This window comes from Pezoporus flaviventris, unplaced genomic scaffold (genome assembly GCF_033815535.1).
Source record: "Pezoporus flaviventris isolate CSIRO_AGI_PZ_B2104156 unplaced genomic scaffold, CSIRO_AGI_Pfla_v1 ptg000036l, whole genome shotgun sequence".
Classification (NCBI taxonomy): Eukaryota; Metazoa; Chordata; class Aves; order Psittaciformes; family Psittacidae; genus Pezoporus; species Pezoporus flaviventris.
In genome coordinates, this window is record NW_026892584.1 from 1,112,148 (window position 1) to 1,119,115 (window position 6,968).

General features: G+C 38.1%; 1 long non-coding RNA gene across 1 annotated transcript; it reads right to left on the reverse strand.

Moving 5' to 3' along the window:
* Nucleotides 1-1,229: 1,229 nt before the first annotated feature.
* Nucleotides 1,230-3,958, reverse strand: LOC133274057 (uncharacterized). Its single transcript, XR_009745014.1, has 3 exons — nucleotides 3,863-3,958; nucleotides 3,719-3,816; nucleotides 1,230-3,027 (listed from the first exon to the last, which is right to left on the reverse strand). It is a non-coding gene; the product is annotated as an uncharacterized LOC133274057 (long non-coding RNA).
* Between the last annotated feature and the right edge of the window lie 3,010 nt (nucleotides 3,959-6,968).

The following is a 6,968-nucleotide window of genomic DNA, read 5'->3' on the forward strand; positions in this document are numbered from 1 at the left end:
GCTTTTTATCTGTATTTTGTCAATGTGCAACAAAGTCCAAAGCTTCATAAACATCTTTCCTACTCCTTGGTATGAATGTCCATGGAAGGTAAGCAGATCAGTCCTCTTCCATGTGTAGGGAAACATCACCTCAAATCCAAAACATTTTGCATACAGGGAGTCCAACCTTGTTTCATAACAGTGGGGACTTCTGTCAGGTAGTTTCCCCAGCAGCATGCCACTCTACTGCTCTGTGAATCTTTAGATGACTGACCTACAAAATCTGAGAAGGCTTTAATATGTATCTCTGCATTATTGCATAGTGCCCAAGACTCCATCTTATAAAATGAAATTGATATGATCAGAGAAATTAATAATGCTTTTTAAAATTCTGTTTTGAAGTTATTCATTCATGAAACAAGCTTCTTAGGTGAATCAAATTCTGTGTTTGTGAAACATCTCATGAATATATGGTGCTGTACTAAAAATAATAAATGTTTAAAGCTCCCCCATTTTTCTTTACTCTTAGTTATTAGAAATAAATCTTATGAAGCAGATAAAAGTATTACAATTAATCCCTCCTCAATACAGTATGTACTTCTCTTTTCAATACAAGAGAAGCTGGCTTTGACAGCCACAGAAGTGGCAACAACTGGCAAACTGATTTTATAATTTTGATTTATTAAATATTAGGAAATAGACTTTTTTAATAACAACTCCATTTAAGTATTCATTAAAATGGAATTAGTACAAGCAGGGCCAGATTCTGATATCCATATTCTTGTCAGAAAGCATTTTATTACATAAAAGTCTTACTGACATGAGTGGGATTACTTGTAAAAGACCATTCTGCATGAGTGAGAACACAGAGCTAGATCCTACCAGGGTACAGATGACCACTGAGGTTTTAGGTGCCCCTCCCTGATCCCAAAAGTACCCCACACACCCTTCAGCAATGGCTGGAGCCACATGTAATTATATGGCTGAGGCACCTCATTTATGCTGGTACACATCAACTCATGGATCTCACCAACACAAACTCAGATTCACCTTGTCCCTGCCCCAGGTATATTGGACATGAAACATACATCTTCATCTTCATGAAATAAATAATTCCCAAAAGCTGGTTATTTAGCTTTAGACCTACCTTGTGCTAGATATTTATCTTCATAGCTGTTTCAGTTTGAGCAAGGTTGACCTGAAGAATGCATAGCACATCTTGCCATAAAAAAGCCCTATGAAAATGAATTTTGATTTATAAGAAAAATCACTCAGAAGGAAAAAAAAAGTGGGCTACAGTAATGGGTCTTATTAAAGGCTCAAGATGGCATACTCTATTTCTCTGGATTAAATAGCAGAAAGGAAGACCATCTTGCATTTTTGTTTTGTACACTCCTGATTTAAATATATACATAAAGAAATTACAGTAAAATCTTGTGATGGCGCTGGGTAAAAAGAACTGGCTTAGTTATAAATACTATTGATAGTCAGAAAAAGCATATGTATTTTTGCAGACACAACCCCAAATATCTCTCAAATTCTGAGTACTGTCCTGTACTATCTTTCTTTATTCAGTAATCTCTGTAATTAGCAGGGAAGGAGGCTGGAAAATGTGACCATTATGTAGACAGCAGTAATGTATGAGCAAATGGCAAAAAACCTAATTTACCTTTTATTCAAAATCATTTGGCAACTGATTTTGAAAATAATCTTTAGTATATACTCTGTAATTTTATATTTTCATTATATACACAGGTCATATGTGGAATACACTTCTACTCCTTGATAAGGTGAACACAGAATCAGTACTGACAGCAAATACTTCACAGTCTATTTGGTGTACATAGAGCCCTTCTTCCTCTAAAAGGCTGCTGTTTCTGAAGAATGCCTTAGCAGAAAACACATTTGCCAATAGAAAATATGGTCAAAGCCAAATTGGTTTAATTATTTTTTAAAATCTAAAAAAAGGTTTATTTTTTTGTGAGTATAATTAGTAAACAGACTACTTACAATTGTTTTACTTTAGTTTAAAAACTAGCCAACACTGAAGGATTCTATTAAATAGTTCTCAAAGGTCAGACTTGAAAGCTTAAACTTCAGGTTGTACTGAGATAAAGGCACTGTGCTTTGCAAAGTTATGCTATTATCCCTGGTTATAATCTTCACTGACTTCAGAAATAATTGCTTTCCTTAAACAAAAGGAAGTCTGATTCTAATTTGCTATCTAGATCTACATTCTTATATTCTTTTTATAGATTTTTGAACAAGTTATCACTGGAAATCTTCCTTCACTCAAACATAAGTGAAAGTTTTATCTTACTTCAGGCATCACCAAAATAATTTATGACTAAGGAAACAAAACCTTTTGTCTCACAATATATTTCTTTGCGACAGCTGTGGTATTTCACTGAAAGCACAAAAGCTGTGATGGTCTGGACTGCAATCAACCATTTTTAATAGGAAATTTTTACAGACTTTTAATAAGATCTCCTAACGTAATTTATGGGGAGAGGTTTTGAAGTGAAGAGGCATTGTTTGGCAAAGTGTTCTTCCTCTAATCTCAGGAAATTTAAATAATCGAGTGCTCATTTCCTCTAAATTTAAGATTTCTCAAAAAAATGGTTAAGAATAACACCTGCTACATTAGCAGCAAAATAAGTACATTTAGAGTCCAAACAAAATATATTTCTAAAGGTTTTTCAAAGGCAAAATTAATCATGGCAGAACCAAATATTGCTAATAATGACACAATATTGAATTCTACTTCTTAAACTCAGGATATATAACAAATGCGTTGAATGAAGATAGCATGCTGGTCAGGATAAATGCAGGTATTTTGGGGGGAGAATTGGAGTAAGTGGGCAAATGCAGAGAATTTACAGTTTGTAAGAAAACCAGATAAGCACCTGAAAGTTACTGTACTTTCTGAAGTCATCCAGAGTTCCTCCAACTACAGAGCTTAGTTGGAAGAATAAGGACAACAGGCTTCCTCCTGAGATCTCTGCTACGCCTTCTGAGAAGAGATTTTCCCTTTAGTGTCAGCCAGAACTAGTGAAAAACCAGAAACATAAGTAGGAAGCACATTTTTATATATCGATAAAGCTAAGCAAAGCTGCTGAATCTGAAACAGATTAAGTTTGGCTCATTGGGGTTTTGATTGAAGTTCTTAATTATTTTTTAACCTGAAGAACTTGTTGTCCATAATTCTGTCTTAAATTAAAAGCTGACTTAATTGTGTTCCCCCAGACTAGGTCTGAACTTCTCTCCCAAAGGACAGAAAAAGAGAGGGAAAACTCTTAAAGGAAGGACTTAGGGACGCCTCAGGTACAGCCACACTACCCGGCATTTGTTCAGGTCACTGTGTGCCCAAGACCTCAAGAGGGCACTCAGCACAAAAAGTACTACAGTACAGGAATGAAAAGGTCTATAGCTGCCATCAGCCAGTTTTCACAGAAGGCAGTTATCCTTACCCAGTTCTCCTGAGTCACCTCATCTTTCATCTCATCACTACAGATACCGAGGTATAAAAAAAAAAGAAAAAAAAAACAACTCTGAAAAATAAAAATTATATGATCATAAACTCTGTACTTCGTTTCTATATTAAGAATCTGTTTCATCAATGCTTTTAACAAAAAGTGGTCAGTTTCTAGAGCAAATTCTAAATACTTTACTTTCAAAAGCTGTCTGGGGATTTCAAAGAGCTACTGCCTCCATAAAGAATGCTTTTAAGATGTGCCACCTGGATAACTTTGTTCTCTTCAGTCACTATGTTCCAAATACACAGGACAGAATGCCACTTCTGCAGCCTCCACCTCTCTTTCTCTCCCTCTGGTTTGCCTACAGAATCAAAACAAAACAGTTTATAGTGGGTGCCAGCTGAGACTTGGATGTTTCTTTCTCCATGTGTATACATACAAACATACACACACAGTCCCACACCCCTCAGCCATTTGTGAAACTGCAAGTGACCTCCTTCGGGGTTCCTTCTGTTGCCTGGCCCTGAGGCACTGCTCCACCCCAGCCTGCAGGGCAGTGCCTGGCTGAGGCTGAGGCTCCCCAGCCCTACTGCACCCACCCTGGCAGCCCCCGCTGGAGCTTTAACCCCATCCACGCCCCGTTTCTGACCTGACTTCGCAAGCTGCAGGCAGGGCTATAAACAACTGCCTCATTTCCACAGAAATGTCATCATTCCAATAAAACTGTAACCCATTCTTCCACTACATCCTCTTTACATTGGTAGGTTCACAAAACATATACTGCCCCCTTTATATTCAAAGTGGACTTCCTGATGCACAAGTTCAGATCCCAGCTATCACCTATCATCTCAATTCATCTGGGACAAATAAAGTATCATGCAACATACCATATGTGGATATTTCAGCAGAGCTCTTTAGAGTCATGTCCTGTCTACCCAGCATGATCAATGGTTATTTTATTTTTTTATATTTAGCATAATATACAACAAACCTCCACCTGGGTGCACTACCTAAACAAAAAGCAGGCAGTGAGGTTGGGAGTCAATGCCTGATGCAACTTGTGTTATTTATTCATTTATATACCCTGGGGTACCTGAGACATCTGCATCAGGCATCTCAGGCACAGTGTGGCATTTATAGGAGACTCATGGCACCCTGCAGCTATGCACGATATCCCAGATACTGGGCACCTGAATTGTCTCCTAAAGATCTGTGCAAATCAAAGGGATGATATATCCCTATGCCCCCAGCATGCTGGCTGCCAAGTTACCTTTCTTCTCTCCGCAGTATATTAAGCAGTCCTAGACAAAAGTCATCTGGACGTTAGAAAGGTTTAGACACTCATCCTCTGAAAATCAGATCCCTTTCCAGATTAGGCACATAAAAGAGAAATCCATCTCTATATCCACCTATACGTTCTAGAATGCTGGCCTACAAAATACTTGTAAAACTATCAATCGGGTAGTACTAACATATTAAAAAGACTTTTAGTGAAAAGAATGCACCAGTTAAATAGGGATTTTATTTAAAAAATACTGCTCAAGCTGGAATAAATTCATTAGCCAGGATTTGGATGATAGAAAAATTAAGAGTTTAACCATTATTCAGAAGTAATACAAGCATGTAGATGATCAAAACTAATTTGAGTCATGGACTTTATGAAAGACAGTGTGCGCCTTTATCGGGTTTGTTGTACCCAGTGCTGTGGAAACTCACAAGCAGGCGCCTCCCCTGCTCTGGCTCAGACTCTGTAATTAAGTCTAGTCACTACTTAGTCAGGTTTGTAGGTGAGAAAAAAAAACAGAAAAGGGATGTTTGTGTACAGGATTCTTACTGACTTTAAAAAGTTAGGTAAGTTTTTAAGAGATACTTTTATTTGTCTCTGCAAACTATGGTGGGTATAATGATAGTAAGGTGATAGGACTAATAATTAATTCAACCCCTACTGATAAAAGGTGGAAACTGCTGGTGCTCCCAATATCTTCTACATATTTTATATAAAACCAACATTAGAAACAGTTCCCGAAAAGTTTGGTGATCCAAAACAAAAGCAGGTGATAGAATCATGCTATGTGTGTAAGACGTGATACAAACGTGTAAAACTCAGCACACAGAGCTAAAAAATGCAAAGGCTGTACTACAAGCTCACCATATTCCCCCAAACCTCAGGCTGGGTCTTTGATTCCTGCAACCCCAAGCCTAACCCAGTAACTCCACGGCAGAATTCAGTTTTTTCAGCTTTTGCAGGAGGGGTGGCACTCGCAGTCACTGGCCAGTGGAGCTGAATCCAGCAAGACTTGTTTTCCTGAGGAATTAAGAATTTCCACAGGGAATTTCCAAGACAACAAAAATAGCATCTGCTGGGTTTTAAGCACAGCAGCTGTCTGGAGTGGCATCCTTTAGTCTAGCCATCCCTTGAGTTTGTTATCAGTTGCTAGGTTTTTCTGGTTTCCTGCCAATATATTGGCAAACCTCTTTGAAAAATCCAAGGCTGCCATTAACATTCAACCAGTCTCTGGTTTGTGTAAATTATTTCTAAACGTAAACCACTGAGAACACCAAATGACACCATTAAGCCCTCTTTTTATTTGTGTTTCCATATTTATTCCTAATATCTCCTTTGCAAAACTGGGGCTAAATGAGTGTTTTCGCCAACAGCAGAGCAAGGCACTTTTTGCTAAGCAGTGTCAACATTAGGAAGGCACTCAGTGGCATGATCAGTAAGTCAGTAACTTTTCTGATATTGCAGATTATTTATTTAAACTCTTGAAGCACAGAACACTACCTCCAGGCCCTGTGTAGCTCATGTAATTATTTCCTATCAGGGACTTGACTTCAAGGCCATCCACAAAGCCTTCTCTCAAAACCTTGCAGCTCTTATTAAATGAGTTATTAAATAATTAATTATTCAGAAAATAATTAACCCAAATAGTCGTGAACCTGCATAAGTGTACTCTAAATTTCTGTATCCACTGAATGCTTAGCATAAGTCACAGGGAAGATTTCTTGTAGTTTTCTTTTTCCCAGCTTTCATTTTAGCCTTTGAAATGTCAGGAAAAGTCAAGCTATGTGCCTGCTGCTGTGCCAGAGCTGTTGAATAGATTTCATATTCTTTGGGTGGAAAAGCACGCAATACACTGGTAACACCAAGTCTCAATTCATTACTTTCAGTTGGAGTATGAGCTCAGGTGGCAAGACAAAATTAAGCAACAGCTTACTTGTGTCTGGTGAGGAACTCTTGCCCTTTCTCTGACCACATTCCACTCTCAACATATCAAAGCTGCGTCTATTATTTAAACTTTTCCAGAAAAAAGGACTATGTAAGAACTCAGCCTGGTTGGTTGTTTTCTGGGTAGTTTGTTGGTTTTTGGTTTTTTTTTTTGTTTGTTTTTTTTTCCGGGGGCTGGAAATAAAACTTTTAGACGGAAAGGGAAAAGAAACGTTTTTCTTTCCACGTGGGATCAGTGGAACACCAGCCGCACCCAGGCACAAGCACCCATGGGGATACCTGGC